Below are 13,437 nucleotides of genomic sequence, written 5' to 3' on the forward strand. Positions count from 1 at the left end.
AATCATAAAATTATCTCGGACGTTAAACTCAACAGTCAAGACAAAAGTCATAACACATACTAAGTATATAACAAATACTATCTGTAGTAACACAGCAATATGAAAAAAACTAGAATAAAATTTACATACAAAGACGTATGTGGAAATCCATTATAGTCAAGATGCATACATATACATATTGAAGATTAAACTGAATCTATTTTCTCACCTCAACGTACGATAGCAAACAACAGACATAAATTATCAAAAATTCTTTCTCCTGAGGGACCAAAATGAGTGGAAAATGTAAGAATGTGAAAATGATATCACACTAAATTAGCCTTTGTCTACAAAAACACGTTCAAGAGCCTGGCATTAACTAAATGAGTAACTAATAAGAAAACAACATAATTGAAAATTTCACCTAATGCAAACCACATTAAAAATGATATTACAATGTATGATTGTTTAACAATGTAAAAGTAGTCAATACAATTATAGCTATTTTTAAAATATGAAACAAGTGTGTAAAAGCATACTGTCAATACTTAATGCAAAATTAACTCTTTCCGTCACTTCCACTGTATGTTCTTTAGTTACCCAAAAGGCTATTCACTTGTGAGTTAGTTCAATGTGAAATAATAATAATAATAATAATAATAATAATAATAATAATAATAATAATAATAATAATAATAATCGTAATCATAATAATAAAGCGCCAGATACGCATGTGGCCATCACGATGCTGCAGACAGAAGCGGGATTTGTCGGAAAAGAGGATGTCCTGCTATTCGTCTCCATAGGCGTGACGTTCGCCACAGCAAAGGACGCCATGAAAATATACCCCGCCCTGCCAAGAGACTTAGAGCTGGTCATGGGGACACTGGACGGTGTGCAACAACCTTCAGTGTTTGCGCCTAGTGTGACCACCGCTAGTACTTTCCCACTAGATCTAGTATCTTTTACAATATTTTAGTGTTCTAGTACGTTCACTAACAAATCTAGTACTTTTCTCCTCTTCTTATTTTCTCATAAATACACTTGGGAGAGAAAAAGGAATATCATGAAAATGTGGCAATGTACGAAAATTTCAGTTCCTGGTAACTTTTCTCTGCCTTTTTTTTCAACATTGGTATTTACAAGAGCAGAAGTGGCACATAGGTGCCTTCTCCAACTAATAAATAACCACAATAAACAATATTACATATTTGGTGATCCTTTAAACAGTACGCTATTAAGGAATTAAAACTCGATTTTCTCAATAAGCCCATTTTATATTTCTTGTTTTCTCCTGACATCCTCTATATTTGTCATTCTTGTGTTACTTTAGTGGTGTTACAGCGATTTCTAATATGGCAAATAAGCAGGGATTCCGCCAGGGATGTTTAGTTTGTGGGCGTAAAGTCAAAATTGGAGCGGTTGGTTTGCACTGTTTGTATCGAATTTTTACTGTAAAAAAAAAATAAAGTTGGAGCTTCTTTCAAGAATCTAGGGGTCACTCTCCTACCCACAGGGAGGATGCGCTGTCGGAAACCTTCTAATAAAATATTAATATCGTAAAATATCATAAATAGGGTGAAATGGGAGCAGATAAAATTTTAGTACTTTTCCCTAGATCTAGTACCTTCTTCTGCATAGGTTAGTACGAAATATTTCTGCTGGGTGGTCACACTGCTTGCGCCAATATGCGAGATGTAACTGTCCGATTCTCCAGAGCAATACATGTAAGTTGTCTGTTTCCGCGGGCCGTCATGCGGCACGATAGCTGGGATCCGGTGTCTCGCTGTGTAGTGCTTTCGTGGGGCTATCAAATCAATATGTGGTCACATTCCGTCCAATACGGGCACCAAAACGAAAGGATAAACCACATTCGCGACACGCCACTATTTGCCCCTGATCAACGGACAAAACCTGCTGGGAGGACTGCTGCATTCGGTGAGTCATCTTTGATCGTACGAACAATCGACCTCAAAACCAACCTTCGTCCACCAATAAATTGTGGCTCTCAAGCAGGCCTCCGCTTGCTGTCACTAGGTGACACACCCAGCGTCTTTGCTGCATCACGGTGCTGACGTGCTAATCAACTGTTTATCTTTCCATGTTCCAAATATTCTGCAGATTGCGACTACCTATGATGTCTCAATTGTGGTGCATCTTTAATAGAGAGCACTGTATATAAGGTAGGTGCACGTAAATACATCATGTTAAGGGCATTGTATTTTTTATGACTTTAATTTTCAGGAAACACAAAGGACAAGACATGTGCGTTGCAGAGTAGCCTATTCCACGAGTAGAAAAAAACGTGGCAATGATGCGACTCACTTCTATTTGTACACAAGGTAAAATAAAAAGTGTTACAAAGTGGCGTATTTACCAGCACTTGCAGGTAATTATACCAAGTTTAGGATACTACTAGAAACCTGTAATAATCTTGCAACTGCTTACATCGTCTGCATTATACGAACTCAAATATTACTACACAATATGGCTCAAGCAAAAACTAGAAGAACCAAAGTGCAAGACGAAGATAAAAAATAGAATGATAAAACGATAATATCCGAAGTTGAAATGAAGTTCCAAACTGAAAAGTTATGGTCCTTAAGAAGATAAACAAACAGTGTCAATGTACTGTGACTTTAAAAAACTACACCGATATTACATGGAACATGTGGGACAAATGAAAACATCTTTATCTTCTGCAGTCCGTCCTGCACAAGTCCTGGCGTATTTTGATGTGCCATGCTTGGTATTGATTTAGTAGCCATGGAATCACAAAACTCAAATTACATTTACAAAGAAAGTGTTTCTAGACGAAATAAGGCGTATATTGCTGTAAACAATCGGCAATGTTCTAAGTTAGCATGGTACTAATAACGGATTCTTACCTCTATTGAAATAATAACGTCCTTCCACGGAACCTTTCCGCAGCGAACAACGCTGCACAGCGTGGCTGTCTCAGCGCTGTCTCCCGGAGTATTCGTCAAATCAGACTTGTCCAAGACCGTCGCACATATTGGAGGCGCATTTTAGCGGATTTCGTCAGAAACGTCCCAGCACTGAACACTTGGCGTATTTAGCTGCACTGGCGTATATACCTGCAGTTACCTTATGAAATATTCAAGGCATAACATTCTGATTAGGAAATGAAGGATCAAAGAAATGAACGTTCGAGCTCGAGTAGTGGACATCATTAATCCACTATAACATCCTGTAGTAATACTCCAGAGATATAAAGGTAACAAAGGAAGTTCTGTCGCTTTTTCACCCACCCCCTTCGAACATCGATATGTCACCTAAGAGGCACTTGAAAGATCAAAAATCATTTCCCATCAGTATCGACGACATTCTATCAACGTTCTGGAAAGCCATGGATTCCATTGCAGTAGAACTTGGAGGGCCGTGAAGCGAAGAAAGTATCAAGTGCATTTTGCACCTCTACTAGGGATTTGAACTGGTCTCCTCTAAGATGATTTTCTAAGAAATGAAACGCGTGATAAACGGACGGTGCAATACCCGGGGAGTATGGCGCATGCAATTGTGTTTCCCATCCAAGGCGTAGAATGATGTACGGGTATCCTATCCACGTGTGGCTTAGCGTTGTCCTGTAACAGGAGGACCCATTTGCGATTCAGAAATGCTGGCTCCAGAGTTTTGAGTTTTTCTTGAATACGGCTCAACTGCAAACACTACACATTTGACCAGCTGGTAGCAGTTCCCGATACACGATGCCGCGATCAGTCCACCAAACACACAGCAGGACATTCTTCTTGTGGAGGGGATGCTAACCAATGATGACCGCGCCGTGGATCTTCGTACATGACTCACCTCTCATCACAGCCTGTCCAGAAACGGCTCCTTCTTCAGGCGAAACAGCAAAGAAACATAGGTGTCTGCTCGAGTTGCCTTCTGGCCCGGAGTCAAATCATGTGGGACCCATCGACCCAACTTGTAGTGCTTCCCAATTTGATGGAAGTGCTGCCGAATGGTTTCTCCAACCACACTGAATTGTAGTCCCAGTTTCTCACATGTCTTGGTACTGTTCGCCTCAATTGCTGCCTGAAGATCTTCATTTTGTGCATGTGTTGGTCTTGCGGCACGTGGTGCGTCTTCGAGTGTTTCGTCACCATCCTTAAACTTGTTAAAAGGCTACACGGTCCCCGTAGTCACGACACCCTCACCAAAGGCCTGTCCTACCTTCCGCCCCGCTGCAACGGCGTTTGACCCCAGTTTGAACTCGCACAGCATACACGCCTTTATGACGCCTCTGTAGAGGTTCCATGTTCACTCTGGCCTTACGAAAGTTCACGGCGTAACTGAAATACCACAATCAGGTAGTATGTTGGATAAACCCACACCAACAACTGACCTTCGCCATATCTCCATTGCCATTCGCAATCACCTCACGGTGTGAGGGCCAACTGAACACAGGTCTCCGCAAAAAGCGACAGAACTTTCTTGGTTGCTTTTTTGTTTAGCTGTTTTTAGGTGTCGAGTCTTCGAGTCATCGGGCGAGAAGCAAAACCGAGAGAAAAATTCTGGCTCAAGTGGGTCAAGTAATTCGTTCTCCTGTACTTTCGCTTGTGATCACGTCGTTTATTTCAGCACCTCACGTAAGGAATGAACATTACGCAGAAGCAACTAAAAGCAACTAAAAGCGACTGGAAGCTTTCGAAATGACCACATGCTATGAATGGGTGTGGAGAAGAATTTAGAGAAACAGATGGGTCGAATGGAAGACGAACGAGAGAGAATTAGGAATAGTAGGGGAGGAAACGATTTTAGATGTAATTAAAAAGAGGAGGAGAAACTTGTTGGGACACTGGCCGAGAAGGAACTGCATCGTGAGGGACGTGCTAGAGGGTATGGTAGCAGGAAAAAAAAAAGTGGGTGAAGGAGGCTACAGTTGATAGATAGCAATAAAACAGAAGAATTATACGGGAAGACAAAGAGGCTGAAGACCGTGGTACTAGAAGCTTCTCAGTTATTGCAAGTGCCCTGCCAATAAATCGCAGAATACCTATGATTATCACCATATTCATGTGGACTGTGCATGAGATTTGATTCCACAGTTCTTTCTTGATGTTACAGTTATTATTATTATTATTATTATTATTATTATTATTATTATTACATTTACCTATCTGTATCACATGTTAAAAGAGTTGCCTTAACAGAACTGTGAGACAGGTCTCTGAAAAGTTAAACTGAAAGAAAATCCTGGAAAGTTTGAAAATACATATACCTACAGTTATCAACATGCCAACTTGCTCAGTTGTGGCTACCCTCATATCTAGCAGCCAAACAACGGAATGGGAAGCACACATGTCATATGTCTTCTACTGTCTGTTCTGAACAAGTCAGAGCTTCCGTTGACTCGGCATCTTGAAGACAACTGAGACCTGTCTGAAGCCGTGTTCCCCTCATCTCGTTTTGTAAACTTCACTGAATGAGAAAAAACGCAAAACACAAGACATATTGACAAATGTTTCGAGCTCTCTGCGTTGTCTTAACTTGCAATGATGAAGTAGAAGTGATTTCGCTGTCAGTACCTTACAAAGAGGGACCTACAAATCTCCCCATGCTACAAAAGCCTCATTGATCCAACAACAAACCAAAACCACTTCCCTCAGTTTGGTTTGACGGCTCATCTGAAACAAAAATCATCGTTAAATTGAAATCAAGTTTGTGTGGTTCTATCCCTAATGTATGTATGAGACTTTTCTTTTGCTATACGTATTTACATTGCACATTTTCAACCAAAGAGCATCCTTTTTAGTAGCTAGTCCTTAAGAATAAACCTGTTTTGAGAGACAAGTCGAACGCTTTCTTTTCTTTCGTCTCTCCTATTTTGTAGTAAACTTTGAATTACTAGCAGTAATAATGTCGACTGGAAGCAAGAAATCCGTGTTATTATTCAGTTCAAATCCTTTTATCTTCGCGAATTCTGTTGAAGAATTTGAATCTTAAATATACAAGGTGTTTCAAAACAACACCAATAACGTTTGAGGATGATTCCTGACACCAAGATAAGACAAAAAGTGTAAATGAACCTAGGTGCACAAATGCTTCCTTTTGGAGTTATAAGCTGCCGAAAACATGAAAAACTGAACTTCAAAGGCCCATAGTTCCAATAGTATTGGACCTACCGTAGTCGGCTCAAGACTTCACTAAGAAACTAATATGTGCCATATCCAAACATCCATGTTTTAAAAATCCTGCAGTAGTTCCTCTATAATTTTTATAGAGGTAGTTGGTGAGTACTTCAAATTATATGACCGAAGCCAAACTTCCTCTCTTAAAATTATCATCTTAAAGGTTCCATTTTATTTCACTAATAATACAGTTTTAATTTATTTGAATGATTGATGGGGAAGGGTGGGAAATAATTTATTTGAATGTTTGTTGCCAATTCATATTGTCAGAAAAATAAAATATGTAGATTAATTATCTAAGTCAGGGAGGAGAGAGAAACAACTTATCAGCGGGAAGTGTTACCTAGTTATAAAATACACCACATCTCGATTGATTGAGAGTTAATGCCCCTTTTAGCACCAATACTATATTAGATAGGATCTAGCGCTTAAGATGACATGCAAACCACTACTCGGGTTCAGAGAAACTTACCCAACTGAAGATCTAATCCGGGACCACAAACACAGAAAGCAGGCACGGTACACGCTTGGTCATAAAGGGACACAACAGACTGTGTAGATAAATGTTATAGACATAATATTACACGTTTATACACGCCTATTTCTAGAGAGACGCTAAACGTTTAGGGCCTTATGCAGAGTCATTTTGACGCGTGATTAGTGCCACACGAAAGAATTCGACTAACGTATGCTTCCTGCAGTAGTCAGGCCTTTAGTATGACGCTAATCATATGTCAAAACGACTCTGCATAAGGCCTTTAGAGTTTTATACGAAAAGTTTACTTAATGAAACTCTACATTCAGAATGCTGTAATGTCCTAACATGGTTCTGTATTCGCTTTTAACTTATTAAATTGTGCGGGCAAAGCTCCTTATGATATGCTTGTATGTTACTTTGTCTCAAAACTTGTCCTAGGCTTTTGCAGTATGCAATCCTTAAATTTAGCATTTAAAAAAATAAACGATCTTATGTAAAAATGCTTCGACTAATCGCATCGTCGAGGCATGATAAAAAAAAAAATGCCTCACACACTTGAGAACATACATATTGTAATTTTTGATACCGCAGTTGCCAATTGCTCAATATTTCATTATATATATATATATATATATATATATATATATATATATATATATATATATATATATAAACTGCCCCGCCAACACATTTTCGCTATCTTATGACTGAATTATAAACTTCGTGCTAACAACCTTGAGACAGTTGTTGAAAGCCCAAAATCAATTTTTAACGCTGCGTACAGATTTTGTAATATGGTCTCGTACAATCTGAAACTATCAATAGCAGTTCACAGGATGGAGCAAGGGTCCAAAGGAGTGGTTCATTGAATGCACCGTCAACAGCTCAAATATGGGAAACCCATAGAACGGATTTGAGAAAGAAGTATTTCATTGCGAAACAAACTAAATGTCCATTCGTTCCCTAATAAACAGATACTTTGTACTTTTATTTTAAAAAATAGAAAACAGAAAAGAAAAAAATTGTGTACAATTGCAATCTTTGCGTCAGTATTTGATTTCCCTACTCCTATAATCAGTGATTACAGATTACGAAAATGTTTTTAAAAAATGTTCGACAGAACAAACGTCTAAATTTCTTTTCATCAGATGTCTATCAAATGTATAGCAATTACCTCGGAAAGCAGGAAAATCCATAGAATGGATCCTTGCCGTTATAGCAGAGAACAATACCAAGACCTATTAGATTTAGTCATGAACAGTTAGTTATCTTTATGTGCTGATCAATCATGTTCTTTAGGAATGGCAGCGATTCATCCCTTCAGAGGATCCAATATTTTAGAATTCAACTTGTGTATTGAGTGCGCATTGTTAGTAACTTGGCTCGCCACTATTACATTGTAAATGTCACTATTACCTAGCTATTACCAATGTCTTTCAAGGTTTACATCTGGGACACAAACATAGCCTGCATATATACATACCCAAATTTTTATGATGAAAGAAACGAAAAGAGGGAAAACCAGTTTTACATCGCCTCGAAGACAAAGTTGCCTGCTAAATGTATTGACAAAAAAGTTTTCATGTTTACTACTTCACCTATTATCAGAAAAACACACACGAAACTACGTTCCAAAGGAGATTAACAGTACTTCTCAAAACATGATAAGAGTTCTTCCTACAAATGCAAAGTATGTTGAAAGACCTTTGAAAATTTACTGAACCGAAAATCGCCCATTAATAGAAAGAACAAAGTTGAATTAAGAAGCTATCTCACTATCCGCAAGATCAGGTCAATTTAGATTGCCAATATATATTTCAGTCCTAGAAAATAAATAACAAAGACAATTATATGGTGCAGTAAAGTTGTAATTTAAGGTCCCTTTCGAATTTCGAATAACGATATGTACTTGCAAGGGCTTTTATTACAGAAACCTCAATAAAAATAAACACTAACACATAAGAAAAGTGAAATCCAATTATTAGCGACGTTTGGTCGCATCGCAACACACACTTTGGATTTGTGATAATTCTACTTTCTTGAGTTGCTGGAACTTTAAGACCCACCCACCAATGCGCATTTACAAAATCCATGAGCGAAAAAATTATGAACGATTACATGAGGAGTGTATTTCTAAAACATGTTAGATTCAAAACTGTCCGATTTTGACTATGGAAGAGTATACTATGGAACCTCTTACGTTAAATTTTGTAATTATTTTTTTGTCAAAACACATTTTTTTCTGTGGTAAATTCTGTTTGAAATATCACTTTAGTGCCAAAACATGCTAACTAGGAAAAGAATCTATTTCCAGACTATGCAATATCCAATTTCATGACATAAAATCCATGCTAGTGAGGATGACAGAAACAAACTTGTAGTTAGATATATGGTGCATAGAGATAGAGCAAAGCGTTGTATTCAAGAATTGAATCCTAGGCTAGGTAATACAATTACTTAATACAAATTTCGACTTAATGCAAAATCAACCTCTTCCGAAGAAGTCAATAGGATAGGCTTGGTACTACATCTTCGGAGTGGTTTTGCATGGTAAGAATGGCTCGCTTAAGAAAGAAAATGTTCGTTTTTTAGATGGCTGGAAACCGAATATGGACGTGGTTGCAATGAAATTGTATCATGTTTGTCACATTTTCTTAACAGAGTGCTCACTCCAATTACTTTGGTAGGAATTACAGGTCTGCGATTCTTCTCCGATTCGTGCACAAATCAAAACAAGACCTACGCAATGTTATTGATCTTGATGTGCTTCTGTCAAAAGAAAAAGTTACAGTTTGAATGGTACTTTCCGATGCGGGGTTATTATTATATGTCCGCTGATTGGGCATTCGGGAGAGTTGAAAAACGCTCAAGAAGAATTGAAACAATAATGCACCCGGCAAAATATGATAAAATTTTATCAGAAATTGGTATTCTTCATATGATGGGAAAAACGTAATGATAAAACAATGGAAAAAAATGTGCACATAAAGTGCTGAAGAGTAACAAGATTTCAACATTACAAATGCAAAAGTACTGTCGTTGGATGATCCATTACAGAATGTAATTAGCTTCAAACTCTTATATTCTATCGCAAGTACTCAACATAGAATTTCGAAACAGAACTATATGAAATCATCTCTTAATTTGAAACCAGTTAGACGCATCACACAAGCGAGTGAAGACAAAGTTAGGAATGTAAAGAATTTATTACAGGAAATGGATCTCGCGTAGGACACAATGGACTACTACAAGGACTGTCTTAAATTTTATAACCTGAATACAGATTACAATGGTGATTTCTATATTGAAGAGGATTAACGCATGGAACTGCGGAGAACAATGTTTGTTAAACATCTGAAAGAACTTATTACAAAATCTGTTTCAGAATATTATGTTACGGAGAGTTCATGTAAAGGAAATTTTCTTAATAATTCTCACTTAAATGATATGTACGTTAATATGCCACACAAGAAGGAGAAATGCTAACCAAATTAAACAACATTCTTTTTGTATTCATTCCATACATTTTGTAACTTTGTTTAAAGAATTAAAGTCTTTGTGAAGTCGTAATTCAATACTTCGTCTCTTTAGTATCAAAATATACTAAATCCTCAAATATTGTTTTCAAAACATGCTAAACGCCAAGTTTGTTGCCAAAACATGCTATGCACCAACTAAACCATTTCATTACCCTAACTTCTAGATCTTTGACAGGTTTAAAATTTTGCCAGCATAATCCTCTTTCTAGAGTCAATAAGTGTTTCTTTGAAACATTGCGATAGTGTTTTAATTGAAAAAGATATAGTATTTTGCCCTTTCTGAAAAATTCTACCAAATGGACTTAGCATGTTTTGGAAATATACCTCATCTGATTAGGTACACAGTTATCAAATGAAGCCTTATAAAAGAAGGCTTTATTAGTAGTAACAATACAGAAATAGTGTACCAGTTGTCAACAAAACTAGACTACTGAGTCATCTTTAAACTAGATCGTTCAGCACAGAGAGCACATATTCTACTACAAATATTTACGGAAGTTTCATTAATGGAGTTCATTCCACATCGTAAGCCAATTAATCATAATTCTACAATATTATTAGCATTGAACGAAAAAAAAGCCGAAGATGAGATACATTACCACATGCGTAATTTAAAAAGTAGATAAATGATTTTCTTGTAAACTTAAAAATAAGTGTTGTACGATAATCAAGTTGATTAAGATGAAACTGATACTAAAGTATACTCTGATCAAGTTTTTATCATGACAGTAGTGTACACACTATGGTTAATGAGATATAGCTCAAAACTATGATCAGCCCTTTGTGTACCAGTGACATCCACATGGATGTCATAAAATATAAGTTGCAAAATACCAGTGACTTTCGTGGGGATCTCATTCAAAAGTATCCTTTATTAAGAGTCGTATTAATCCTGGAGATGATGAAATTCTTTGGTGGTTTAGAGGTAAGAATTATTTCTATTATTCATAATAGTGAGACATACGCATATTCCTAATTCTAAGACATAATTCTGACAGTTACGCGCAAAAAAACTTGCGAAAGTATTTCGTCGCAAATTCACAAATTGTATACGTATTTTACTTTAGAAACTCTGAATGCAATAGACATATAAATATGAGAGCATCTAATAGTCTGACAATGAAGTCAGAACAGACGAACTTCTTGCACAACTTAGTTTAAAAAATAATCATTCAAAAGAAACAAATGTCAGTGTCTGAAAACGACTGAAGTTAATTTAAATGATCTTACTGAAAATCTCAATATAGGTCATTCTCCCTCAAATTTAAGTCACTATAAATGATATTATTATTATTATTTATTAATTAATTAATTAACTAATTAATTAAACGTCTGACATACAGCCACTACTGACAGCAAAACTGGAATTTTGAACATCTCACGGCCAAATGAGACGAATAATTAATGAAAGTGAACTATGTAGCAAAATGGTTGGACGAGAATGTGGGATAAAACGGTAGAACCCCGAGAAAAATGACCGATACAAAGTTGTCCAGTACAAGCTCATATGACCTGGGGGGATCTACTTGGGACCATTGCATCAGAAATGAGCGTTCTAACAGTGTACCCCACGGTAGAATTTAAATACGAGGTAGATACTCATGATTATTAGATAAACTAAATATATGAAGATATTGAAGCCAACCGAAGGAAAGTGCGCTACTGTCTTACGTGAGAAGCAGCCATTTTCGATCATGTTTAATTGTATAGGTAATATTCATCCTATGAGTAATGTTACTAAGGGAAACGGAAAATCGAAAGAATGCTATCACAATCTATTGTATCTTGTGCAATCTCAATCTACTCTACATTATTTCCCACCTAAGACTACGCTTTATCCTAATAACTTGATTTACCTAAAGGTCTTTCTCCTCTAGCCTCTCTCATCTGCCTTAGCCTAAAGGATATAATCGTGAGTAGTTAAACTAAAATATTTCATTTAATCTTTTCCTCTAGGCTCTCCGACTAGAGCTTGACGGATTCCGCCTATATGATCTCAGAAAGCGACGTATCCCGCCCACCTTAAACGCTTCGATTTTATTGTCCGTATGATTTTTGGTACTGATATTCACCGTTTTATGAATTGGTCCATTTGTTCAAGTCTCTTCGCACCATTTTCCCCCCTGAAAACTTTAGTTTCGGTAAGTTGTCTACGTACCAAGTAAGCGGCCCGGTTAAGATTCCCGGCGGGGATGGGGAATCCTTTCATTACTCAATCTTTCACCCAATTTCTTTAAAATTAGTACCTGAGGAAGTAAAGAATTAGTATTTGGAGCATGGTGCTAACAACACATCTCCAGAACACCGGAACAAAAAAAAAGTCGAATTTTACATCGGCTCTTCATGGCCCGTCTCAAAATGGGGACGACTTTTACTTGGCACTTAAAGTATGTTTACTTCTTGTCACCTCTTTACGTTATTATTTGGTGGTAATGGAATTTAGCATATCTGTCAGTACTAAGGCTATATGAGACATGGATCTACAATTTGACGTAGAATCGAAACCACATAAACTAGGGAATAAAATGCGAGACTTCCGCGACTAAAACGTGTCTCATATTTGGATAGGGCACATATTAGTTCCTAAGAGAAGTCCTGATTCGACTACGGTAGGTTCCATAGTTTTGGAGCTACGTACTTTTAAAATCCATTCTTTTCATGTTTTCGGCAACCTATAACTCCGAAAGGAAGCATTTGTACACCCAGGTTGGTCTATCCTTTTTGTCTTATTTTGGTGTCAGGAATCACCTCCCAAACGTTGTCGGTGTTGTCTTGAAACACCCTGTATATAAAGAAGTATTTGGTACAACAAACTCCTTTAAAATTGCTTAAAGAAACCAATTTTCGTAAAGTGAAACATAAATATGAAAAATGTTGATATTAAAAGTAACTCTTTTTTGACATCTACAGTAGATTATCTTTGAAAAAGGCAAATTAATAGAAACCAAACACTCTACTAAATCCAGAAAAGCATGTTAAACTCCATGCGCTGAAGGAACCGGGTGTGGTCCCCTACTATTCTAACAAGCTTTAGGTAGAATCAATACGCAATATTGGGTCGAATTCACGTTTTACAGAACAGTGTGTTTTTCTCCAAACCAAAGAGTGCCATAGCAACTTCACGAAAACATAATTTCCAGACAAGATACAAAACTTCCACTGTAGGTCTACTTAATATTAAGTCTGCAATTACATCTGATTAATTTCTCTTTACACCTTTATGCGACACTGATGCAAGGATGAACGTCGCCTATTAGTGATGTGGAATTTAAACCACTATTATAGC

General features: G+C 37.1%; 1 long non-coding RNA gene across 3 annotated transcripts in view; it reads right to left on the minus strand.

Moving 5' to 3' along the window:
* LOC145688276 (uncharacterized) overlaps nucleotides 1-13,437 on the minus strand; it is a 458,780-nt gene that overhangs the window by 412,549 nt on the left and 32,794 nt on the right. The window contains exon 3 of one of the 3 annotated variants that reach the window (XR_014131864.1): nucleotides 7-5,630. The exons of the other annotated variants lie outside the window; for them this stretch is intronic. This is a non-coding gene — a long non-coding RNA (uncharacterized LOC145688276). Of the gene's footprint in view, nucleotides 1-6; nucleotides 5,631-13,437 lie in introns of those variants that run through there. 3 annotated transcript variants of the gene reach the window in all.

This window comes from Thermobia domestica, chromosome 6 (genome assembly GCF_964235325.1).
Source record: "Thermobia domestica chromosome 6, izTheDome1.hap1.1, whole genome shotgun sequence".
NCBI lineage: Eukaryota > Metazoa > Arthropoda > Insecta > Zygentoma > Lepismatidae > Thermobia > Thermobia domestica.